The sequence below is a fragment of the Enhydra lutris genome, unplaced genomic scaffold, assembly GCF_002288905.1.
Source record: "Enhydra lutris kenyoni isolate GAN:26980312 unplaced genomic scaffold, ASM228890v2 scaffoldscaffold5, whole genome shotgun sequence".
Lineage (NCBI taxonomy): Eukaryota > Metazoa > Chordata > Mammalia > Carnivora > Mustelidae > Enhydra > Enhydra lutris.
In genome coordinates, this window is record NW_019154089.1 from 7,863,756 (window position 1) to 7,890,300 (window position 26,545).

The window sequence follows — 26,545 nt, forward strand, 5'->3', positions numbered from 1 at the left end:
CAGCCGGCCACCCTGTGCCGTCAGGTACCCATAGGTCAAGGCCCCTTGGCAGCGGGCTCCGCGCCAGCCTCCCTACTTCAGTGATGCAGCTGTGTGGGGGTGAGAGGAGGCTGAGAATGAGGAAGTGGAAACCAAATACGAGGGCCACAGAGAAGTCCGGTTCACAGACCTCAGTGTTTCAGCAGCATACTCCGTGGGAGAGGAACATGCGAGCTGCCTGAGCAGCAGCCCTAGAGGCGCCAAGCCCACAGGGGCCAAGGTGGACTACCAAAGTGCACTTTGTCCTTGATTCCTGCACGTAGGTCATTCCACGCAGCCTTCACTGTGTACCAACACTCTGAGGTACATGTAACCATCCCCATGTCACAGATGAAGGCACTGAGGCACAGGGACACTGAATGACTGGTGATACAGTACAGCGGTTCATAGTATGGGATCTGGTCCTGTGTAAATTGGGTTTAACTCTAGTCTTCCCTGCTTCCTGATGCAGTCTGGGGTCAGTTAGCTGGCTTCCTTTGGTCTTAGTGTCCCCACCTGTAAAATGGGACTAACTGACTCACTGGGCTACTGAGTTAAGAGACGAGGTGAAGAAGGAGCTTTGCAGAGTGCCGGCACAGAGGAGGCATGAGCAGGACTCCAGAATGGGACCTGTGGAGTGCCTGAGACTGACAGCCGGCACATGAAGTGGGCAGGGAGGGGGAAGGAACTGCTCATCCTGGCAAGTGGGTACCAGGCCGCCAAGCTGCGGGAGCTGACCCAGGGCTGTGTGTGCGAACGGTCAGTGAGGTGCTGGCAGGGTGGACTCTGAAACACAGGCATGCAGGCACCTTTGCTCAGAGCTTCCCACCTACCTGTGGTTGCTGATTTCTGGCACTGATTTGTGACGGGGAGCAGCTGGATCCCTGAGCACGTGGAAGCTTCAGCCCAGCTTCGGTGCCGGCCTCCGGCAGGCCACACTAGCAGGCAGCGCCGTGGCAGCCAATGGGCAGCAAAGCCTGTTGCTAGGGTCACTGGTGAACCTTATTTGGCGACATGGGGCTGACCCTGCATTCACCTCTTAGAACCCTGGGAAACGCCAACCACAGATGTGAAATGAACGTCTCCAAACCGCAACTGCATTTCCTTTGAGAAAAGATTCGCTCTCCTCTCCAGCCTGCCTCTCACGGGTTGGATGCCTCTTGTACAATCACTTGCAAGCTTGAGGGGGAAGCATCTGCTACAAACCTGTGCTGGGCAGAGAGAGGGTAGGGAATATGGCCCCAGGGGCCCAGGACCCATCCAGGACAGCGAAGTTTTCTGTTCTCATCCTGGCGGCTGCCGACCCCTGCCCAGGCCTCTCTGCACACACCCTGAAGAGTTCCTGGCCCCGTTTCCTGCAGCTTTGGGAAGCGGCTGGTATGAGGAAGACCCAGGGCACACAGGGAGGAAGTTGGCCTGCCTAGGCCCTCACCATCTGCACCGGCCACACCGCTTTGGTGTAGCCTACAGCTCAAACGGTCGGCAGTTTCTGTTTTTCACCTCCCTTTTGTGCATCTCTATTCTAACATTAAATAAGGGAAACTGTTGCCCCACCCCAGACAAACATGGGAGAGAAGCTGTGCCTTCAGTATTTCCAAAACAATACTCTTTCCTCCTATTTGTACAGCATCTTTGCTGTACAGTCCAGAGGATCTGTGCTCACATACGCCGTCTTGTTGGATCCTCATAAGCCTGGCTAAGGTAATAATACTTAAGGATAACTGAGCCCTCACCGTGTGTCAGGGACATGATGTAACTCATAGGAGCCACTATCCTTGTTCCCACTTTACTGGAGAGAAAAAAAAGGCAAAGGGATTCGGTAACCAGCTCAAGGTCACATAGCCTGTGAACGACAGAGCTGGGATTTTATCCCAGAGAGCTCAATTCCAAAGTCTGCCCCATTATCTTCTGTTATATTGCTTTTCAAAGCACACGCACAAGAACAGACCCCACTTGCAGGTGAGAAAGTGAGTCTGAGAAGATTGAAAGGGTGTGCGGCCTGAAGTCAGAGCTGCTGTCTCTGTCCACATCTGCTTCCCGAGGGCCAACCACCAGTGTCCTGCATCTGCCCCCACCCCCACCTCCTGATGCCCAGGCTAAAAGTGGCCTTTGTCTTCTGGGTAGCCTGGGGAGCCAAATGTTCCGGCCTATCCAGAAGACACTCCGGGCATTTGCCAGGCCCTTCAGAGGAGGTGTCCTGTCCCTGCCCGCAGTGTCAGGAACCTCCTGCACACGCCAGGATAGTTAAGGCATTTCACATACTAGGGTATGGGGACCATGGGCAGCAGAGCTGGGGCATCTGTTCACAGCATCCTCAACTGATGGCACTCCGAGGGGCTGGGCTGGAGTGCGGTGCAGACCCTTCCCTGGAGCGCTGTCCTTTCCTTGGGCTCCTCAGGCTGCCCTCATGCATCGAGCACACCTTATTTGGCAACTCCAATGTGTCAGGCCCTATTCCAGGGGCACCGAGGACACAACAGTGAGCGATGCAGACCAAATTCCAGGCCTGGCAGAGTTTCGTTCAGGAGAGGGAGACAGACACTGGGCAAATAGTCATAAAGACAGCCGAAGAGCACAGGGCTCTAGGAGAGGACGCAACTTTAGGGTCTTTTTTTTTTTTTTTAAGATTTTATTTATTTATTTGAGAGAGAGAGAGACAAAGATAGTGACAGAGAGCACAAGCCGGGGGTGGGGGGTGGGCAGAGGGAGAAGGAGAAGCAGGCTCCCTGCTGAGCAGGGATCCCGAAGTGGGGCTCGATCCCAGGACCCCAGGATCATGACCTGAGCCAAAGGCAGCTGCCTAACCAACTGAGCCACCCAGGGGCCCCAGGGTCTTAATCAAAGAAGAAGTGTGTGGGGCTGGGTATTAGGGCAGCCATTCCCTGAGGCGAGCAATGCGGAGGAACAGAGGGCTGGTGTGGAGTGGTTCTTGGCCCCCATCCCACAGCCCTCCTCTCCTGCAGTGGGTCCCTTGAGGAAATCTGCTGCCAGGAAACCCGCTCTGCTGTTGTCGTCCCAGTTGCCCCTGGCCAGTGTCTTTGCTGGCAGTTGCTTTAGTGCTGGGAGAGACTACGGTTTTGTACCTCTGAGCCTCGGCTTCACTCAAGCACCTCCATTCCTCATCAGGGTCCTGCGTTGTGCAAGTGTGGGAGCCCTGGCAGGCCATGGGGGTGAAGGAAGCCGCTGGGGCAAGAAGCTGCTGGTATGACATGTTGGTTCTGAGAAACAGTTTTGGAATGAAACATTTTCAGATTAACCAAGAGCCAGGGTCCTTTCTAAAGCACCTCTGAACCGAGGTTTTCAATATAAATCATGGAATTACATTTTCCTAGTGAGGAAACGCTAGACAGACTGAGGCCAACCGGCCAGCTCCTGGTGCTGGTGCCGCCCGGCCCGCAGGCTGCCCAGGCAGCATGTGCTGGTTGCCCTGGGCCAGGCTGCTTCCTGAACGAACTACCGCGTTACCTTCACTAAACATGCTTCTCCCCCATTGGGGACTTTCCCTGTGGGAAAGAAACCCCGGCACTCAGGGTGGCGAGGCTGTGATTTCCAGTTTCATTTTCCAGTTTCCGTTTAGAAGCAGCTCCACTCCCCATGCTCCAGGGTACCACAGGGGAGCGGAGGCCGGCAAGAAAAGTGTTCCTGCCAGCACCTGTTCCCTGGGGCTGCCAGGGGGTAGGGACTGGCCGAGCCCCCTGTACAGGAGGTTGTTAAATTCAGGTTCCTGGCTCCCCAGTTTCTGAGGTGGGAGGAAGTTTGGGCCCTTCAGTGGTTCTGATGGGGCATGGGGACCCTAGAGCATAGCTGAGGTGCGGTCCATTCCCTCCCCAAGGCTCTTCCTGTGGGGAACGCTTGTGAAACTTTGCTCAGCATCCCCCCCCTTTCCCTAGCAGGTGTTGAACACATTCCAGATGACCGTTTTCTAGGACTAGAGGTCTACAAGAAGCCCAGCCTATGGTCTTCACATAAGCTCCTCTCTTCTCCACATCCCAAGTTTCTCTTTAAGATGTTACTTTGTAATAAGCATTAATAGAAACGAAGCAAGCAAGAAAAAAAATCTATTGAGAGACTTTGGGGTCTTTCTTTCAGTTCTTTGTTCCATTTATTTGCAATTCATAGCCTGTTTAATTCCAAAAAGGCTGTAAGGACATTTATTTCTGTTTTTTTGTTTTGTTTTGTTTTTTGTTTTTTTTTGCCCTGTGTCTGTGTCTGTATGTGTGTGTCTGTGTGCATGTGTGTATGTGAAGTGGGCCTTCTAATGTACCCTTGCCCTAGTTTGACCTTGGAGGGAACAGGTGGTGAGCTCCCTAAGCCTGGCAGATGTAGACCTTTCCTAATCTCTAGGGCAAATTTGTTCTTCAGTATTTCTAGTATCAGTTTTTGATCAATCATTAATCAAAGTTGCAATAAAAAGATAATCTTCTCAGGACTAGGCTGTAAAGATCCTGGTCGAAACCTTGAATAAACCCTTCCGTGGAAGCCTCAAAGCAAAGAGAGAAGAGTCTTACGTCTGTGGCTGGATTTGGAGGCAAAAGAAGTCACCATCTCTAACCAAGGGGTACAGACATGAACTCAGTCACCTGAGTGACTGGGGCCTCTTGCTTCATTTTTCACTGCTGATGAAGCTGGCCACGCCCTGACTCCTAGACCAGGGGGCAGAGGTAGGGACGGAGGCTGTAGCTCGGCCCAAATGTGGGAGCTTGGGGGCACATCCATAGGATGTGACAGTGTGATAAGGCTCTGGGGCCAGGCTGAGGGCTGTGGAAGCAGGGCAACCACCACAGCCCACCCACTAGCCCATGTGGTGGAGGGAGCCCCTCGTCCTGAGAGCTTCATTCATTCCTGCTGACTTAGAGCTCTGCAGGGCATGGTGGTGCCTGGGATGGAGCAGGAGGGCCACTTCTCACGGGAGGAAGAGAGGAAGCAGTTGCTCCTCTGCAGGGCCCAGCTGGGGTCAGAGGCTGTGGAGCCCTCACTCCTCTCACAGCTCCCTCACAGTGGAGAGGGAGGGTGTGCTCTTTGGGGCATGAGGTCACAGGCTCCTGGCAGACTGCAGAAGTCAGATCTACAGGCTATAATCAACAGGGATAATGTGAGGTCCAGCACCAGGTCCAAGAAGCAAGGACAACAAAGCAGAGCACAGGGACCCAGGCAAGTGCAGGCCAGACCAGCAGACTCAGGGGTTTAGTAGCTGGCGGCTTTTGCAGGACCCGCAACAAGTGCATTGTACAAGAAGCCAACATGCTCATATGGACCCATCTAAGATGTGTGGAAGCTGAGAAAGGGCAGAGGCACTTGCTGTTCTCTCTGACCCTTCCCAACTCATGACTGGCCCCACTCTTGTACCATGTTTTCAGGAACACAGAGGAAATGGGCATTTTCAGAGAACTGTCACCCTGGAGGTACAGGGGGGTGAAATTGGGTGTGAGAAATTATTCCAGGCTGATGACCAGGACAGGGATAGACTTGTCCTGGGTGGCTCAAAGGGAGGAAACGGCGTCAACTGGAACAGTTGAGAGATGCATGTGAGGAAGAGACTTCCCATAGGTTGAATGGGGTCTCCGAAGATAGACCTCACCTCAGTTTTAATAGTGGCTATCTCTAGCTGGAAAGATTTAAATTTTTTCTCCTTGTGCTTACCAATGGTTTCTAAAATGTTCATAATATACCCAAATTACTCTTTTTAAAAAAAATGCGGTAAAATATACACACATAAAATTTACCATTTTACCATTTTAACCATTTTTTAAAAAGTTTTATTTATGGGGCGCCTGAGTTGCTCAGTCAGTTAAGTGTCTGCCTTCAGCTCAGGTCATGATCTCAGGGTCCCGTGATCAAGCTGATGGTCAAACTGATGGTTGTCAGGTTCCTTGCTCAGTGGGGAGCCTGCTTGTCCCTCTCTCTTTGCCCCTTCCCTGGCTCGTTTGCTCTCTCACAAATAAATAAATAAATAAAATCTTTAAGAAGAAATACACACATACATAAAAAGTTTTATTTATTTAAATAATCTCCACACCCATAGTGGTGCTAGAACTCATAACCCCGGGATCAAGAGTCACATGCTCCTCCAACTGAGCCAGCCAGGTGCCCCATTTCAACCATTGTTAAGTGTGCAATTTAATGGTGATAAGCACATTCACCTTGTCATGCAGCCACCACTACCATCCAGCTCCAAAATTTTTTGTCGTCCTCAACATAAACACCAAACTCATTAAACTAATTCCCTCTTCTCCTCACCAGCAGCCACTGACTCCCATCATTTTACTTTCTATTTCTATGCATTTGACTACTCTAGCTACCTCATATAAATGAGGGACAATACAATATTTGTCCTTTTGTGTCTGGCTTATTTCATTTCTTAGCATAATATCTTCAAGGTTCATCCGCGCCAGATGAACCCATGTGGGAGAGTTTCATTCCTTTTTAAGACTGAATAATATTCCATTTTGTGGATATGCTACATATTGTTTATCCATTAATCTGTCCATGGACATTTGGATTGTTTTTACTTTTTGGCTATTGTGAATAATGCTTATATGAAAACAAGTATAAAAACACCTCTGAGTTTGGGGCACCTGGGTGGCTCAGTGGGTTAAAGCCTCTGCCTTCGGCTCAGGTCATGGTCCCAGGGTCCTGGGATCGAGCCCTGCGTCGGGTTCTCTGCTCAGCGGGGAGCCTGCTTCCTCCTCTCTTTCTGCCTGCTTCTCTGCCTACTTGTGATCTCCGTCTGTCAAGTAAATAAATAAAATCTTAAAAAAAAACAAAACACCTCTGAGTTCTTGCTTTCAATTTTTTGGGTATATATCTAGAATTGGAATTGCTGGATCATAGGTAATTCTGTTCAATTTTTTTTTCTGTCAAATATTCATCATGTAATAACTCTTAATAACATTAGTTTTGAACTGAGAAATTACACCAATATCATTCAAGTACTGATCAATTACAGCAGTTTCTCAACCCTTTTGAGAGAAAGAAAATTGTGTCCAAGAAAAGAAAAACATCACTGTACACATTATTTACACACACACAACTGTATACACTCATTATTTAGGGAAAAATTTTCTAACTGAATTATGGTTAACTGAAAAAAATAACATTTTCAAAATGCTTTAGCAAATTGCTATCATCACTAAAACAAGTCAGGTGATTTTATTTAAGATAGAAGCATGACGGCAGAATAGATGTTAAATATTGAAATAGAAGCAGATAAATTTGCGGTGTCTGAAAATTATTGATTAGAGATTGTAACAATAGATCTAGGAAGTTCAGAATTTCCTAGATAGCCTAAGTTAATTCAAAGAAATGGACATGCCGACACTCTGAAAAATTCACCAATTCTGAGAGCAGGAATCAGGAATTATTTCTACCTTTTCTCCTGGTTTCTTATATTCTGCACCATTTTCTTGGTATTACCTTATAAGTTGTCATAGTTGAATAATAGCATGGATTTCTTTGTAACTTTCATTTAAAGAGCTCTTTCTACGTCACAGGCACTATTCTCAGAATGTTTAGTATTTAGCATGTCTGTCTATGCTTGCTGCCTCCTTTTTCTGTTTAATTTTTTAAAAAGATTTTAGTTATTTATTTGAGAGAGAGAGAGAAACAGTGAGTGAGAGAGCACAGGCAGGGGGAGAGGGGAAAGCAGGCTCACCACTGAGCAGGGAGCCTGATGTGGGACTTGATCCCAGGACCCTGGGATCATGACCTGAGCTGAAGGCAGATACTTAACCAGTGAAGCCACGCTTCACCTGACACCCCTCTATGTTTAATTTTTTTCAGGAAATACCATACAATTTTCTACAGCAACTACACCATTTTACATTCCCACCAGCAATGCACTGTGTTCTAATTTCTCCACATTCTTGCCCCTACTTGTTATTTTCTATTTTTTTGATAATAGCCATCCTAAAGGGTATGAAGTCATATTTCATTATGGTTTTGATTTGCATTTCCCTAATCCAAATTACTTATTTTTAATCCAATTCTGTCTAAATCAAATCCTGAATCAAAGCCCTTGTCCTTTATTTCTTAATAATATGGAAATTTCTCCCTTATTTCTCTCATCTATACTTATTCTTTGCATAATTTTATTCTTGTAAATTGTGTAAAATGCACATAGCATAAATTTTACCATCTTAACCATTTGTAAGTGTACTGTTCAGTATTCTTAAGTAAATTCACATTGTCATGACCTAATCCAAATTACTTTCATCATGATAAAAAGAGACAAAAGTCTATTAAAATAAAAAATAAAAGGAAGCAAGCAAGCAAAGATTCTCAGCCCACAAAGATGTTCACACACATTAGCTCGGTCTTGGCAAGAATTACATTCATCTACTAAGCACCTCCGATGAGTGCTCTGGGCTCTATGCTGGGTGGGGGACTCAGGGGAGCACGATCTGGGTTGTGCTCTTGGATTTCATCCTCTATGCAGAGCAGTTATAACCAAGACTGTTCTGGGCCGAAAGGGCCACCCTATTGGGTGATGCAGTGTTGGGAAGGTGGTACAGATGTGGTGACAGGTGGGCTGAGCCTCGAAGGACACGTGGACATTTGCAGGTGCTCACGTGCAGAAAGGACATGGGCCGTGCTATCGGGCTATGGCAGAGCTTATCCCCACCGCCATTCCATGAGCTCTTGTTAATAATTAATGTCTGTCTTCCCTCCTCAGCTAGAAGCCTCATGAGAGCAGACCCAGGGGGACTTGTGTGTGAAGCCCAGCACAGGCAGGGGTCAAATGAATACCATGAATAAGTCCTGAGGAGGAGGAGGAGAGAGGAGTTCTCTTTTTCCGGAGTCTTGGCTGGGAGAGGCAGACAGCATGGCTGGACTGTGTGGGGAAGCGGGGAGGGAAGCATGACACAGACAGTTTGGCAGGAGCACATCAAACGCCGCACCATCGCAGCCAGTGGATGAGAGCGTGAAGACCCAGGTTTGAGAGAACTGAAGGGCAAGATTGCTGGGAGCGGGCTCTGGTGAAAGGGGAGAGGCTGGGATGCACATTCAGGGGAATGCGAGGGGGTCTCTCTTTTTATGAGACTCAGATGGCTAAAGACAGAACATGTTGGTTGTTGGCAGGGATGTGAAGCAACCGGAATGCTCGCGCACTGCCACAGAGAGGCTTCTATCCGTTACCATGCCAGGCTGCAGGCTGCACCCTGGTCACTGGGCGATGCGGACTACCGTTTGTGCCAATCAAGAGAACACCGACATCTGTACTTAGACCACGAGACACAAAAAGTTCTGTGTCCAGAGCAATTTCCAAGATAGGCCTGAATCCACACAATGTGGCACAATAGGGAGTCCAGAGCTGATTCTGTGCTCACGGGTCTCCCATATGTCAACTTTGCCCACGTGCCTCCATCTCATGTCACACCGCTGGAGGGACTTGGGTCAACGGAAGGTGGACTGTGCTCTTTTCAAAGAGCGTGTGGAAGGGCACTGGCGAGGCTGTCGCCCTACTTCCCGAGCTCTGGACACCATGGTGAATTCCATCAGAGTGTTGGGATCCCCTTTGCCTAAGGGGCCTTTCTGCACACCAATCCTAGTACCCTACTGGAGGTCTCATCCAGACTCACTGCACAGAGCTCCTCACCCACCAGACGTGGGGCACGTGTGCCAGCAGGGAACCCACAAAGGGTAGCTCTGCTTGACACCTGCACAGCTCTTGTCTGAGGGAAGGAAAATGCTGACTTGGTGTATGGTCCGTATTTTTATTGCATCTTCTTTTCAAGTTTGAGGTTGTTGTCACTGAGTTACCAGATGCCATTCTACCCACTGTTGGGGAGCAGAGATAGGTGCTCAGCAGTCCCCGGGGACAGAGTGCAGTCCAGAGTGGGGATGTGATGAGCCCGATGACACAGCATGGCAGTACAAAGCAGCATGCAACCAGAAGCCCCACTGTCTCCCTGTGCTGCCCAAGCTCAGCAGGGTGAGGGGCTCATAGGGTGGGGTAGCCAGGGAAGGTCCTGGAGCAGGGCCCCAACAGTGAGGAGCAGAGGACAAAGGAGATATTACAGGTGAGAGAAACAACAACAGGGACCTCTGTGCAAACGTGCAGAACTCAAGACCTGGCCAGTCTCGGACCCACGTGGGAGAGCCTCACTAGCTGCCCTTTCACCCAGGACAAAGGCCACACACAGATGGCAGGCCTCCCTCAGCCCCACCCAGGCCCTTGTAACACATGTTTCACTGTCCCCGGCTGACCAAAACCCCCACACGAGCTGTGTCATGTTCGTGTTGGCCCAGAAACTGGGAAGTACCTGGCTCGTGGCCCCTCCACTTCCTCCACATGATTGCCTGGGGCTCTGGGGGGATCAGTAAGGGATCATTTTTGTGGTCAGGAAATGTCTGTGGCAGCTGTGGACACCACAGGCCCTCTCTGGGTCCTTCTGAAGTGGAGGCTACATTCCCAGAGAGTTGCAACTGCCTGAACTCCAGCTCCAATCACTTGCTTCTTCTAGGTAGGCCCATCTTGGTGGGGGCAGGGGGTGTAAAGGTCACCGTTCCCTAAGTTCATGAAGTTCCCTCAGGTCCAAAATACTCTGAGTTCAAGGGCAGGACGTCGAGAAACAGAGCAGCAGATACTCACTTGTGGTTTAGTTCAATGGTTTTCAACCTTGGCTGCACACAACAACCACCTAAGGAGCTTCTTAAAAATACTGATGTCCAAATACTTCAACAGACACTTTGCAAAGAGGGAATCTAAATGGCTAATAAACATAAGAAAAGGTGCTCAGCTGTATTAGTCATCAGGGAAATGCAAATGAAAACCACACTGCGATAATACACACCCACCAGAAGGGCCAACATGAAAAAGATATAAAATACCAATTGCTGGCAAATATATGAAGCAACCGGCACTCTCACACATTGCTGGAGGGGTGCAGATGGGTACAGCCATTTTGGAAAATCATTTGGCATAAGATAGGAAAGTTGAACGCATTCATATCCATACCTGCCTTAGCAATGCCACTTCTGAGTAGGCACCCAAGGGACATGCATAAAAATGTGCTCCAAAAGACACCACTGGAATGCTCATCGGGGTAGTAGTCCTAACCCCAAACCCCAAACAACAATCCAAATACCCAAATACCCAGCAACAGTGGTATCCATATGGCAGAATTCTCTATAGCAATGAGAACAAACAGACTACAGCAACTATCAGCCACAGCTTGCATGAATCTCACACACACAGTGTTGAGTGGAAGAATCCAGACAAAACCCCAAATACCATATGATTCCCTTTATATAACACAAAGCTTGAAAACAGGCAAGACTCATTTCTACCGTTAGAAGTGAGAATGGTGGTTACCTTTTGGAGCACCAGGGGACGTTGGTGATGCTCTGCTTCTTGACCTGGACGCCAGTTACTTTGGCTAACTGAGTTCACTGAGTGAAAATTCACTGAGATTTACACCTTGGGTTTGTTGTGGTGGTACTGATACATGTATGTGATCCTTCAACACACACTTAGATTTCTTTTTTTTTTTTTTTTTTTTTTTTTTTAACCCAGATCAATTCAGTTGGTATCTTTGGAGTGAGAGTGAGGTCCAGGCATCAATATTTTTAAAATATCCTTGGTGACTGCAATGCTCCGCCAGGGTTGAAAGCCACTGGTTTAATTTCTTGGGAGGAGGAGATCCGCTCAGGGGCTTCATGTGGTCCTGACCGAAGGCACTTCACAGCTGGGGTGCGACACTGGATTGGGAAGAGGTCCATCTTGGCTGAGGTGAGCAAGCCTCGTGCATGGGCAGAGGAAGTACAGCCACACGCTGTTGCAATGTGTTTCTTCCCTGGCAGTGTCTGATGAAAGATGGTTGCATCAGTCTGTCATGGTGTGTGTGGCAGCGAGGTGGACCCCGCCCCCGTCCCAGAGAGGTGGCTGGTCACACAGCTGCTGCAGGGCCATTTACAGAGATGAAGGACTAGGCTTGCCCAGGATATTACCCAGACCAGAGGCACTGCTGAGGATGTGACGTTGGGGAGGGGGCAGTGTTGGCCCCATGGATGTCTGTGTTTGTGGCTAACAGTCAACTCTGGGTTCCAGAGGATACCTAAACTCCCTGGCCTCTGGGTCCAGATTAGGAACTTGCAACATCTTGCTGAGGACTGCAGCAGGCTGGGTTCAAGTGCCCAGGCTGAGAATGTTCCTTCCTCTCCTTGTGGTTAGAGGCAGCCATCCCAGCAATGGCCACCTCTGGCATACTCTCTTCCACAATGGGCAGCTTGGACAGGAAAAGACAAGATACGGGCTTACAGCCTACATAGGAGCTCTGTCCTCCTGGGCTTCATCCCCCATGTGCACAGACTATGAACCTTCTGCTGTGGGAAGGACTCTGCATCTCTCAGAAGCTTCCCCCAGCCCTCCGGGGCCCTCCACCATCCAGCCACTGGCTGCCCCTTATGTCCATGTTCCTACATGTCTGCCTCATGGCATCATGTCTGCAGAATAGGAGTGAACAGGAAGGGTCCTGGGGCCTCTTGCAGCTCTGCTGGGTGGGACACTGGGCTGTGGGGTGGGTGGGGGGGCGGCCTGGCTGAGCTTCCTTGGCCAAGGGACACAGAGTGGCGTGGGCTGGAAGAGGACAAGCTAAACTGATAAAGGCTACATCACTGGAAGGTAGCCAGATTAGAAACAAATCTGTCTTCAACTGTCTAGTCTCCATTCCCCAAATTAAAAAAGAAATCCGTGGAAGTGAAAGAAGCATGAATAAGGAAGCTGGGGTGTAAAGACAGGAGTGTCTCTCCACTGAAGCTGTCACTCCCCATTTATCTGGCTTTTGTCTCCCCCCGGGAAATGGGGGTGATGCCCCAGGTCTTTCCTCCCTGCCCAGGAGGGCTGAGGGTTTACGGCTCTGCCGGAGTAACCCGTGGGACACTGTGCCCAGGGCTGTGCCTGTGCTGTCCCTGGCTGGGCCTCCCTGCCCATGTGCCATCTCACCTCCCTCATCTGTGAAACACCATGCAGCCAGCCCTGCCAGCCAGGGAGCCACTACCCCTTCCTGTCATCACCTTTACAAAGCACTGATGAAATGTTTCCTCTTTGTGCTTCAGGAAATGGGTGGCCAAGAAGAGTACTTGATTCTACTTTTTCCCTAGAGGTATGTGTGCTTCAATGGACTGTACAAATCCAACCAAAAACTGAGGCCTGACCTGCCCAGGAGATCGAGGAGGCAAGAGAATCCAGAGAGCGTTCTAGCAGGGGAGTCGTGCAGGCTGATCCGGAGGTGGCTGAAGGACAGGTGGGCTCCGGGTGCTCCTCCTGGGTGTGAGATGTGACCGGGGCCTAGGCTGTGGGCCTGTCTGGGCTCCAAGTCATCCTCATCCAGGGAACAAGCACACGTTATTCCTCAGAATAGGATCCTCAAAAGCATCAAGGAGGCCACTGAGCTGGAAACACACAAGCTTAGTGGGTCTCACCTAAGGGACTCCTCATGTCAGATATAGGGGAATCCAACCCAGACATGGCCTGGATGTCCCTCAAACCTACACTTCACCTTAGAGACCCAACAAGGATCTGTTGTTCAGGAAGATATTTCTTCATTTTCTGAAACTGTTGATGTTTTCCAGTTGGCCATATAATTTCTGAAAGTAATCATATACTCTCTCTCTCCTGGTTTCCTTTTATTGACAGGCTTATTTTCCTCCTCAAAACACTTTAGTGAGTCATATTCCCCCATACGGAGAAGTCACTAATCCAGTACCTTCTATCGTGCATCATGGTTAAAAACTCGAAAGTGAATTTTTAAAAGCCCCTGTGTAGTCCTGAGATGTCACAAAGCTCATACAAAGAACTGGGAGGATCTCTCTCGGGGACTATTCTTGCTTTAGATGCAAATGAGAAAAAGTTTCTGTATCGTCAGAGTCCCAGTGGGAAACAGATGCGCACTGCCCAGGTAACCGAGGAGAGCTTGTACACATCCATGGTGAGCAGGACTAAGGAGAAGGACAATGGGAAGAGAAGCCCCCTAGAGCCAGCTACAGTGAGGGAGCTGTTACCTCCAACCTGAAGGGAGAGGTTAGTGGAACCTACACAGGGCTAGAGGAGAAGGCTGCTGTAGGCGTTGTGGCTTTAAAGTGAAGAACCCAGATCCTCCTGACCCGAGGCATAGCAAGGGAGGTAACTGGGGGGATAAAGGACCCTAAAGCACCCCACCATTATTCTCCAAGCCCCCGCAGGGGTCTTCAGTTGGCCAAATCCAACTGGAAGCAAGTACCATGGAGCCAGATTGAGGCAATCCACAAAAGTTGAATGCAGGAAGGAGTGAGGAAGGGTAGGCAGGAAATAGGTAGGAGCAGGGCCATGGCAGGGACACTACGAACAGCCATCTGGTTTAGTCACTCTGGAGGAGCAGATTGAAAGTTCATGTGCTGGGCGCCTGGGTGGCTCAATCAGTTAAGCCACTGCCTTTGGCTCGGGTCATCATCCCAGAGTCCCAGGATCGAATCCCATATCGGGCTTCCCCTGCTCTGCAAGGAGCCTGCTTCTGCCTGCCACTCCCCCTGCTTGTGCACTCACTCTCTCTCTCTCTCTCTCTCTCTCTCGCTGTCAAATAAATAAATAAAATCTTTAAAAAGAAAAAAAAAGAAGAAGAAGAAAAGAAAGTTCATGTGCTATAATGTGGCACCCTCACCACAAATGAATGGGATGAGAGGCAGTCCAAGACAGAGATGACCATGAAAAAAGGCTGAAGGGATTTTAGCACAGTGATCCCAGTCCCCATCATGCAGGGCCAAATTGCTCTACTTAGCTTCATAATTCCAAGGTAAACATGAACATTCATAAAGATAACTCTGAATTAACAGCAAAGAGTTAAATGTGGTCACTGCATTGGAATTGTTGAGTCACTATATTGTACACCTGAAACTAATATTACACTGTATGTTAACTGACTGGGATTTAAATAAAAACTTAAAAAATAAATGAAAATAAATTTAAAAAAAGAAGAAAGAAAATGGTATCGACCTTCAAGTGCAAAGGGAATGGTAAAGGAGACATGGGTGGATGAGATTGGAGGAGCCTCCAGGAAGAGAGAAAGCAGAGGGAGGAATGAGGGCTGGCTTGGAGGAAGCTAGTCTCCTAGGGCCCACGGACAGGGCTGCTGACAGGAGGCCAGCCCCTTCACCCCCAGAACCCTGGATGAGCTCAGACCTCAGGGAAATTAGCCATGATGATGGTAGGAGTCAGGTAGGCATAGGATTCAGTGGGGTAAGGGACGAGGTAAATCCTTCTCGATCCTACTCCACGCTCTGCCTCATGGAGCAGGAGACAAAAGATTCTGAACATGAGAAATGGAGGCAGAGGAGACGGCAGATGAGCACAAGGATGCAAATGGGTGACGAGGACAAAGTCTGAAGACTGCACAGTGAGCTTCAAGGTCTCCACGCCTCACATCTCACCCTGCCCCAGGCATATAGCACCCTGTTCTGGAGTGGGGTGAATTTAAAACATAGCTGCAAATTTTTTCAACACATCTTCCATTGAGAAGTGGGTATCAGTCCCTTCCCATGAATCTGGGGGGGCCTTGTGACTGCAGTAGTAAGTGAAGCCATGTGACTTCCAAGACCAGGCCATAAAAGGCCATGCAGTCCCCACATTGCTTGCTGGAGCATTCACACAAGAGCTCAGAGCTACCATGTATGAGATCCAGCTACTAGGCTGGATGCTAGAGATGCCATGTGCAGCCTCTCTGGTCACCAGTCGCAGCTGAGCCCAGGCTTCTTGCTATCCCTGCCAAGTGGGGAACCATCTGGAAAGTGGATCCTTCAGCTCCAGCTGTTCCAAATCCCAGTGACTCAAGCCTTTGGTCATTTCAGTCACCCCAACCTGGGCTCCAGACATTGTGGAGCTATGCCTTTTCTGAATTCCTGACTTGTAGAAGAATAAAATGGCTGTTGTTTATGCTGCTAAGTTCTGGAGTGGCTTGTTATGCAGTCATAAGTAATGGGAACAAGAGTCAGAATGCTTCTCTGGAGAAGTGGAATGGCTTAAGTAGTGGATCTCAGTGGGGTGATCTTGCCTCCCAGGGGACATTTGGCAATGTTTATAGACATTTTTCGTTATCACAAGTATAGAAAAGGCATCTGGGGGTTCAGTGATACTGCTAAGCATTCTGTAGTGCACAAGAGCCCCTGACAACAAGGAATTATTTGTACTAAAATATCAATAGCTCCCAGGTTGAGAAACCTAGCTCTAGAGAACAGAGCCTGACATTTAGAGGCTTGTTAATGAAAAGACCAGCTTGCTCCCTATAGCAAATCCCCAGCTGATACGTTGTCCCCAAACATACAGTTTAATTCAGGTTTTTATTGCTCCATTAATAAGTATCAACAGACAGCCAGGACATCTGACATTTGAGGAATACCTCCATCATGAAAGAGAGAAAACAAACATGCAAAAGGCAGCTAGGTAGAAACAAAGATAATAAAGAGAATAGAAGAAAATCAAAACAAAACAAATAGAAGAAAAATAATGCCTTCATAGAGGTAAGAGATCAAGAGTATATCCATAAAACAAGAATGTGATTATGAAAAAAGGCACAGAAGACAAGAATGAATAACTGTATATTAAAAATATGAAAGCCGTGGGACGCCTGGGTGGCTCAGTTGGTTGGACGACTGCCTCCGGCTCAGGTCATGATCTCGGAGTCCCGGGATCGAGTCCCGCATTGGGCTCCCAGCTCCATGGGGAGTCTGCTTCTCCCTCTGACCTTCTCCTCGCTCATGCTCTCTCTCACTGTCTCTCTCTCGAATAAATAAATAAAATCTTTTTTTTTTTTTAAAGTTTTTTTTTTTTTTAAGATTTTATTTATTTATTTGACAGGGACAGATCACAAGTAGGCAGAGAGGCAGGCAGAGAGAGAGAGAGAGAGAGAGAGGGAAGCAGGCTCCCTGCTGAGCAGAGAGCCCGATGCGGGACTCGATCCCAGGACCCTGAGATCATGACCTGAGCCGAAGGCAGCGGCTCAACCCACTGAGCCACCCAGGTGCCCCAAATAAATAAAATCTTAAAAAAAAAAATATGAAAGCCGAAATTAAAACATCAGCAGCAAGGTTTGAGGATAAAGTCAAGTAAAGTTGCCCAAGAAAGGAGACCCAAGGGCAAAGGGCAGGGAAATAGAGAAAATATAAGAAAATCAGAAGAGTAAATCCAGTAGGTCCAACAGGTAAAATAGAAGGGAGAAAATTATCAAAGATACAAGACTTTTCCCCCACACAACACACTACTTAGCTCAGCAGTGAAGAATACCTCTACATTCACTACTGAGTTAACCAAAAATCATGTTATATTCTTACTGGGAGATGGGGGAGAACTGGAAATGACTTTGTAGGAAGCTCAATTCTTATCTCCCACAAGTCAACAGGTGTCTAAAATCGGTAAATCAAGAAATAACAGTATAAGCAGAAATAGAAACTAACGAAAGATTTGAAAGAGGCTATCTCTAGAGAGAGCAGGACTGAGGAAGCTAAGGGAGAAGGTTTTTATTCCCAGCCTCTCTGTACTGTTGATACAGAAACCGTATGTCTGCATTATTTTGATCAACGTGATAAAACAGAAATTAATTAAAAATGAGTACAATGAAAAATTGCAATGCAATGGGATTAAGTTTGATTATTTGGAGAAGTCACTTGCGTGGATGAGCCATGCCCCGAGAATGCTGAATAAATTGGCACCTCCTTAACGTGGAAGAGTTTCTCCCAATCTCACTGGCCAGTGAAGGCAGTTGGCACGTGGGGGAGAGGGTGGGAGCCCACACAGCAACCCGGAGCGGTCACCAGTCACTGGCTCCCCTTCCCAGCAGGTTGTATTGACTGGGGAGACCCTGCTCTTGAGTGTGGATCTGGCCAGGGAGCCAAAGAAGAGAGGAGCTAGTCATTCTTTGAGGAACTGAGGAACTCCCTAGGACTTCCTGCCTCTCCTGCTCTGGGCCTGGACAAGATGCTGGGTTTTGAAGGCCCAGGGCCCCTCCGCTGATGTGCTCTGCTGCTGGAGCTGGTTGCACACACTTATCGCCATCTCATGGGACAGATGGGCCTTGAGTCACCGTATCTCCCGCCAGGAGAGCCCCAGGAGCTCCCCAGGAGGGGCCAGAGTGGGGAACATGCCTGTAGCAGCTTGAGCTTTACCTCTGAAGTGCATCTCCTTGGGCACCAGCCCTCAGGCCCAACAGTCCTTCCAGTTCTTTCCTTTACCCACTGCCCTTCTTCCTCCTCCTCCCTCCTACCTCTACTCACCCAGACTGCACAGCTGGCTTGCCTGACAAGTGCATGGCAGGTTTTTTTTCTTTTAACCTTTTCAATTGTTACTTCCTTTTAAAAATTACACCATCATTAAATAAGTAACATTTATTCCATGCACAAAAATAAGAAAAATTTGAAAATCACTCAATATTTTACCAGCCAAATAAAACCACTACTTGACTATGAATTTCCAGAACGTTTCCAGGCTTATACACAAGTAAAAATACTACTGGTTCACACCTCATCTGGGTGCCCACCTGCTGAACACTCAATACAGGCTGGAATCTGTGCCCAGGTCTTTAGATGTATTAATCCCACCCAATTCTTATAACTCTGCAAGACCTGTGTTATTATGCCCATTCTACTGGAAAGAAGTAGAAGCTTAGGGAGATCAAATCACCTGCCTGAGCTCTCACATGGGTTAAAAGAGACTGACCTGGATTTCAGCCCTCCAGCCTGTTTCCCAAGCCACTCACTTTGCATGTTTGCTGAGTTTTTTACATTTCCTTTTTTTTTTGTTTGTTTGTTCCTTAACTTAGTAATATATGCAAACTTCTTTCTTGCCATTAACTACACACCTAGGTCATCCTGCTGTGTGACATGCTCTTGTGTGGATGTGCCAGATTTTAAAGGACTAATTCCTTTTTCTTGGGCTTTCCAATTCTTTTCCTTTCTTTTCTCTTTCCTTCCTTCCTCTCTCTCACTCTTTCTTATAAAAACAATGCAGTGACAAATTATCTTTGTACACACATCTTTGCATAACTGTGATTATTTTCCTAGGATAAATTCCAGAAAGTGGAATCGCTTGGTCCAATGCTGGACACATTTTTAACACTATGCACATTGGTACACAATTCCCCACAGCCATTATTTACTGAGTGTTTTCACTCTTTAAAATTTGGACTGTGGTTTAACCCAGGATCAGAGAATCCCTATGCAGGAAGCATCCTATATTTCTCTACATCTACATCCAAACCATCCTTGCTTAAAAAAAAAAAAGAAAGAAAGAAAGAAAGAAAGAATGCCCAGGACACCCTGACTTCAGCAGGCCTGGAGGAAAAGCAAGGGGTGAAAGACAGAGGCCTGGAGGGAGGCCGGGGAGGCAGAGCAGGAGAGCCAGGCTATGGACACAGCCGACTGGCTTGGGGGAGGTTGCCCTGTCTTCCCAAGGGGAGCACAATCTTCTTGGGTCTGAGACCTTGCAGCCACCGCTGATGATCCACTGTTAAATACTGCGCTGTCCTCACTGTCCCAGCACCCACACTCTATCCAGGAAGTCAAGATGAGTCCTCTGGACCTTCGCTTCATCTAGCTGCCAACACTTCCAACATCCTGGTCTTCCTTGAATACCTTCCAAGGCCTTGTAAGTTTGGAAGTCCCAAACTAGACACAGTCTTATTATTCTCTTACCTTGTTGTGGTCTTCCTCCAAAAGGCTACAAACTCTGGCACCTAGAGAAGAAAAGGAAAGTAAGTGATTGAGACAGAGTCCTGAGGGCAGGCCTTGGGGCAAAAAAAGGCCTGGATGGAAGAGAACTGGGATCCCTTTCATCTGTGGTGACTCTTTAGAAGCCACCGAGGTGTGAGCTGGCTGCATGCTGGCCCACATCAGACTTCCACACATGGACATTCTCCACTGGGGGCATTTCTTTCTCACTCGGTCTCTCGATGCTCCTATGCTGGCAGGAACTCCAGGGCTCTTTCCACCATGTCTCAAGGCCTTTTATTTTTTATTTTTTAAAAACATTTTATTTATTTATTTGACAGACAGAGATCACAAGTAGGCAGAGAGGCAGGCAGAGAGAGAGGAAGAGAAGCAGGCTCCCTGCTGAGCAGAGAGCCCAATGCGGGGCTCGATCCCAGGACCCTGGGATCATGACCTGAGCTGAAGGCAGAGATTTTAACCCACTGAGCCACCCAGAGGCCCCTCAAGGCCTTTTATAAACAGAAAATCATCCTTTCATGTATTTTGAGTCATAGAGCCATTCATCAGGCATTTACTGAGCACCAGCTATATGCCAGGCACTGTCCTCAGGCTCTGGAGATACAGCAGTAGACAAAAGAGACAAATACACTGCCTTCATGGAGCTTGCATTCTATGAGGCACGACCAACAACCGGAGAAGGAAATAAAATACAGTATATAGTAGTCAGAAGAGGAACGTGTTCTGGAGGGAAAAGCAAACAGGAGAAAGTCAAGGGAGTGTTGGAGCAGGTGGGCAGGAGTACTGAAACTCTAAATAGTATGGCCAGGGAAAGTGAATTATGAATAAAGACCTGAAAGAAATAAAGGCCTGAACCCTGACATTTAATGGGGAAGGAGCTTTCCAGGTGGAGGGAACATAACAGCATGTACAAAGGCCCAGAGGTGAGAGGCTGTTTGACATGGTAAAGATCATTGGGGAGGGTGGTGTGGCCAGAGCAGGGTGAGTGAAGGGGAGGTAAGATAGGGGATCAGAGAGGCAGTGAGGATCTGAACATGCAGGGCACAAAAAGAAGGCCCTTGGATGAACTTGAGCTTTGACTCAGATGGGAGCCACGGGAGAGTTTTACACAGAAAAGTGACATGATGTGACTCACATCTTAACAATATCACTCTGAGGGCGCCTGGGTGGCTCAGTTGGTTAAGCATCTGTCACTCTTGATTTCGGCTCAGGTCATGATTTCAGGGTCATGAGATCACCCTTGCACTGGGCTCCACACTGGGCACGCAGCCTGCTTAAGATTCTCTCTCCCTCTCCCCCTCCACCCACTTCTTAAAAACAAAACAAAACAAAACAAAACAAAACAAAACAAAAGTCTCCCCTCTCCATATCACTCAGGACACTATGTTGAGAATAAATTGGGGAGCACAGGTAGAACCAGTTAGGAGGCTACTACAGAAATTCTGGCAAGAGATGACGGTGGCTTGGACTACAGAGGCAGCATGGAGGTACAGACATATGGTCAGATTCTAGAAAGGAGAGCCAACAGTATCACCGATGGATTAGAGGTGGGTTTGAAATAAAGAATTCCAACAGGACTCTGAGACTTTTGCCTCAAGCAAATAGAATTAGAACTAGAATTGCTACTATCTGGCTTGCATTGTGCTGGTGGAGCCTGTTGGAGAGGGGAGATTAAGAAACTCAGTTTTAGAGATGTTAAGTAGGAGATGCCTTTTAGAGACTGATATGGAGAGGTCTGTAGGCGGGTAGATGTGCGAATTCAGGGGAGAGATCTAGACTAGCCATGAAGATTTGCAAGTGCTCAGAGTGTGGCTCTTTAAAGCAGTGACACAGGATAAGGCCACCAAGGGGATAACTGTCAACAGGGAAACTAAGGACTGAGGGACAGTAAAGGAGACTGAGAAGGAGTATAATAGGAGGAAAATCAGGAGAAAGGGGTTTAAGGAGGATGGCCAAATCCACTGTGATAGGTCAAGTCATGTGAGGACAAAGAATTAATCACCGGATTTGGCAACTTAGAGTCCCAGGTGATATTGGTCAAGGGCAGATTCAGTGGTAGGGCTGGGATGACAACCTGACTGCAACAGGTTCAAAAGAGAAGAGCCGAAGTCATCAGCCTATAGGCAGAGTGAGATGGCGGCCGCAGGAGCCCTGGGAGCCCTGGGAGCCCTGGGAGTGAAGGGGGAAGAGGTGATCAGATGAATTGCTTCAACCTGTACTTCACACCAAGCTGTCATTTCCACAGCCCCGATTTCAGTGGCAGCCGTAGTTACCAAGCTGGACCAGGTTCTGCAGGTTGCTGACCTTCAGCCAGCATCTGTCCCCGTAAGCCAGCTATCTGCCTATTTCTAGACTCCCATGAAGGAGTTCCCACTTTTCTCACTGGCCCCTGTCGCTTTAGGATCAATGCCCAGAGCTTGGGGCTGCTGAGTATGTCCTCTGCTGCTTACAAACCAAGATCTCATTTGGGCTGCTTCTTCTGATGGGAAGTCAGAGGGAACAGAAGAGGTAATAGAGCCTGACTTGTGGAGGAGGCGATCGTCCTGGGGAGACAGATGCCAACAAATGCAGCAAAGCCAACCAATGAGATGGGGTGAGAGGAAGCTTTGGGGTCAGGTGGCCTGTCTGGGCATGGTGTCTGTGCTGGGCTAGTTCTCCACGTGCTGGTCCCTGACCCACTACTTTTCAGCGTCCAAATATCCCAGAGCTGGCCAGGGCCTGTGGTCATCTAAGTACAGGGCCAAAAGGAGATATTCTCTTCCTCTTCTCTCTTTAATATATACCGTGGGATTTTCTCTCCGTGGTTACGAAAAACGTGCATTTTCACTGAAGGATTGGAAAATACTGAAAAGATGAGGAAAAAAATCACTTACAATTCTACTACCCAGAGAGGACTACTGCTCATACTTGGTATACATCCTTGGAGACATTTTTCTATGCATATACACAGAATTTTAAAAAATCAGATCAGGTTGGGGCACCTGGGTGGCTTAGGCAGTTGAGCACCGACTCTTGATTTCAGCTCAGGTCATGATCTCAGGGTTAAGATCCAGCCTTGGTGGGGTTAGGGTTGGGGGTCCAGGGTCTGTACTCAGTGGGCAGTCTGCTTCTCTCCCTCCGCCCCTCCCCACACTTGAAAATGTACTCTCTCAAATAAATAAATAAATCTTTTTTAAAAAAGCAAGATTGGGTTGTCCATTTTTTTCTGTGTACACTTTTTTTTAAAAAAAGATTTTATTTATTTGACAGAGAGAGAGCACAAGTAGGCAGGCAGAAGAGAGAGGGGGAAGCAGGCTCCCCACTGAGTGGAGCCTGATGCAGGGCTCGATCCCAGGACCCTGAGATGATTATGAACCGAGCCGAAGGCAGAGGCTTAACTCACTAAGCCACCCAGGTGCCCCTGTGTACACTGTTTTAGTCATGAATTTTGACTAAACCTATTATAAGCACCCTTCTAATGCCATTAATTTTCTTCCATGTGCCGATTTTAATTAAAATTAAAATTTTAATTTTAAGTATTCTACTTAATGCATGTTTTTACCATAATTCATTTAATCCCCGAACATTGGCCATTTAGATTGTTTCCAAGTGACTGCCACTAGGAGTAAACTGCATCTTTTTTTCTTAGTGGGGTAGGTTTGCTAATCCCTGATTGTCTTCTTGGGTTGAGGAAACCAACATCACTGCCCAGTGGGAGTGTCATGGGTCTCATGGCATCAAGAAGCAGCCTGAAGCCCAGAACAGTGGAAGAGCAGAGCTGAGCCTTTTACTAAGGAGCCAGAATCCACTTAGATGCCAGAGGCTGATTTTATCCTCAGATACACCCTGGTCTGGAGTTTTCCTCCCTCAGATGATCTAAACACTAGGGAAACAATAGGCCCCACTCTTAAACCCAGTGAAATCCAAAGGGATTCCCTATCTGAGCCAGGAAGAGGGTGTCTCCCTCTGAGGGAAGCATACAGAGCCCCCTATCATCCTTTGAATCCCCCTTGGGGAAGCTCCCCCTTTCCATCCCTCCCTAGGAAAAACATCCAGGTAGTCAGGCATTCAGTCTTTGGGGGGCAGTGCTGCCAGGAAGGGCCTGGGACATAGAAAGTTCTACAGAAATGTCAGCTCCTCTCCTATCTCCGACCCAGCCTTGCTTTGGAATCTCCAAATTCCCCAGAAGGGCTGGCAGGGGCAGTCTGTGCCCCCAATGAGAGGGGTGTCCTGGGGAGCAGTGAGTTCTGGGGTGAGGTGGGAAAAGCACAAGCGCAGGAGGCCACCAGACCTGAGTTTGAGTCCCAGCTCTGGCACATTCCAGTTTCATTTTGGGCAAGTGACTTCACCTATGGAATGCAAGCTCCAGAAGCAGAGGACTTGGGTCTGTTTTGTGTACTGTTATACAGGCAACATTTAGCACGTAGGTGATGCTCAGTTAATACTATGCCAAGGCAATGCATGATCCTTTCTAACCTTCAGTTTGCTTATCTATAAAATGGGGATGATAAAACCTATCTCACAGGCTTATTGTGAGGACTAAATAAAACATGGGTAAAATGCTTAACAGAGTGTCTGGTGTTCAACAAGCGCCAGTCCCAAGCCCCGGAAAGTTGCTTCCATGCCCCACGCCTCATGGCAGCTCTGCAGGTCCCCCTTATTAGATAGAATTAGTTTGCCTCCACTCTGCTCACTATTTGCATCCCAAACAAGCCTCTGGTCTGGTACAGATCACACAGTGAGTGTGCTTGTCCAACTCCCTTGTTAGGCTTTAAGGCGGGTTAAGGACAAGAATTTTGCTTCTGTATCCTCTGTGCCTCTGAACAATACTATGAAGTAAGCAAGGTCATTATCACCATTCTACAGATAAAGGAAACTATGGTTCCGAAAGGTTAGGTGCTTTGCCCTAGTCACACAAACGGAGCTGCAGAGCAAGATCTAAATCTGCTTCTGATCTCTGGGTCCCTGTTCTCTTGTAAGTGATTCTCTTGCAAATGGGATTGGGGGAGGGGACATGCGGGTGACGGTGAGAAGGGAGCAAGCCAGTTTCCAGGTCCTTAAGGAATAAGGGAGGCAGGACTCCAAGAAAAAGGAGGTCCTCGGGAAGTCAGCAGGCCCTGACAGTTACCTGAGCCTATCTCATCTTCCTGTGGATAATCATGTATGCAGCAGCTGTAATCCCCAGAGACCTGCGATTTGATTGGTTTGGGCCAGGCCGATGCAAAGGCAGGGGCCCCTGGGCTCCCTTGGTCAATGTGGAGCCCAGCCAGCAAGGGGACTTGGGTTTCCCCAGCCCAGAGCTGATGGTCATGGCCTCAGCATCACTGGGAATGGCTGGAGGGCACCTGGTCAGAATTGCCCTATCCCCAGGTATGCTACAGGAAGGGCTCTCCACCAGACCAAAAGCATCTTCATTTACTCATCTCTGTGACTCCAGGATTCCGCTGAATGGTGACAGCCCCCAGCCTCCAGTGCTGGGGAGTGCTGGGAGCTAGACCCAGACCAGGCATGTGAAAGGAGGGAACAAGAGACCAGGAAGAAGGGTTTTTAAAGATTTTATTTATTTATTTGAGAGAGAGAGAGAGAGAGAGCGCACTTGGGAGTGCCCACATGGGGGGTGGGGGAGGAGAGGGAGAAGCAGACTCCCTGGTGAGCAGGGAGCTGGATATGGGGATCAATCCCAAGATCTCAGTATCATGACCTGAGCTGAAGGGAAACGCTTAACTGACTGGGTCACCCAGGCACCCCTGGGAAGGACGGTTTTTAATGACCAGGAATGGCCTCTGTCTCCTTCCCCACTATTAAATCGAGTGTTTCTGGAGGGTAGGTCTGTGGCTGATTCATCTGTGTTTCTACCACACCCAGTAGATTTCTTGGCAGAAAGTTGGTATTCAGTGTAGCTTATTGGAGGTATAACTGGAAGCCAGCACCCAGGACGACAGATGGCATCTGCTTTTTGTACCTGGGTCATCCAGGAAATGGCCTGTCAGGCTGGTCCAGTGTCCGGACCAGGACGATCTGGGGAGGGGCAGGGACTCTTCACCTGAGGCATTCAGAGTTGACCTCCCTCCCCAGACCCCACCTAAGTGATTATCTCACCCTTAGCCAAGGAGAGACCTTTTTGGGAGAAACCTCCAGGATCCGTGAGTCCCTCTGGTGATAGAAATGGCTGGGTGTGTGGTGTAACACCTTTGTCCCTGGGAACCTGGAGGGCTGTGGGCCACTAGAAAGAGAAATCTAGAGCAGTTTTCTCTTTATTGAGAGTGCTGCTTTTGCCTGAAAGGTCAGATCAGCAGATTGCTTTTCCATTGGCCGTCCCCACAGCATGCATGTACTGCATGGCTACAAATAATCTTCATGTTTCATATTTAAAATGACGCCTTTTTACATCCACATGGCCAAGAGACACCTGAAAAGATACTTAACATCATTCATTGTCAGGGAAATGTAAATCAAAACTACAATGAGATCTCACCTCACACCTGTCAGAATGGCTAAAATCAACAACACAAGACAGAAGTGTTGGTGAGGATGTGGAGAAAAAGGAACCCTCATGTAGTGTTGGTGGGAATGCAAACTAGTGCAGCCACTGTGGTTCTTCAAAAAAGTTAAAAATAGAACTATCCTATGACCCAGTAATCACACAAGCATTTATCCCCAAAATACAAAAACACTAATTTGAAGGAATACATGCACCCTTACGTTTATAGCAGCATTACTAACAAGTGCTGAATTTTAGAAGCAGCCCAAGTGTCCACGGAAAGATGAATGGATAAAGAATATGTGGTATGTGTGTGTGTGAATATATACATTCACACACACACACACACACACACACACACACACACACACACACACACAC

General features: G+C 48.2%; 1 long non-coding RNA gene across 1 annotated transcript in view; it reads right to left on the bottom strand.

Annotated features, from left to right (window-relative positions):
- Positions 1–18,415: 18,415 nt before the first annotated feature.
- Positions 18,416–26,545, bottom strand: part of LOC111140893 — a 44,439-nt gene continuing 36,309 nt past the window's right edge. The window contains exon 3 of the long non-coding RNA XR_002640172.1: positions 18,416–19,712. This is a non-coding gene — a long non-coding RNA (uncharacterized LOC111140893). The remainder of the gene's footprint in view (positions 19,713–26,545) is intronic.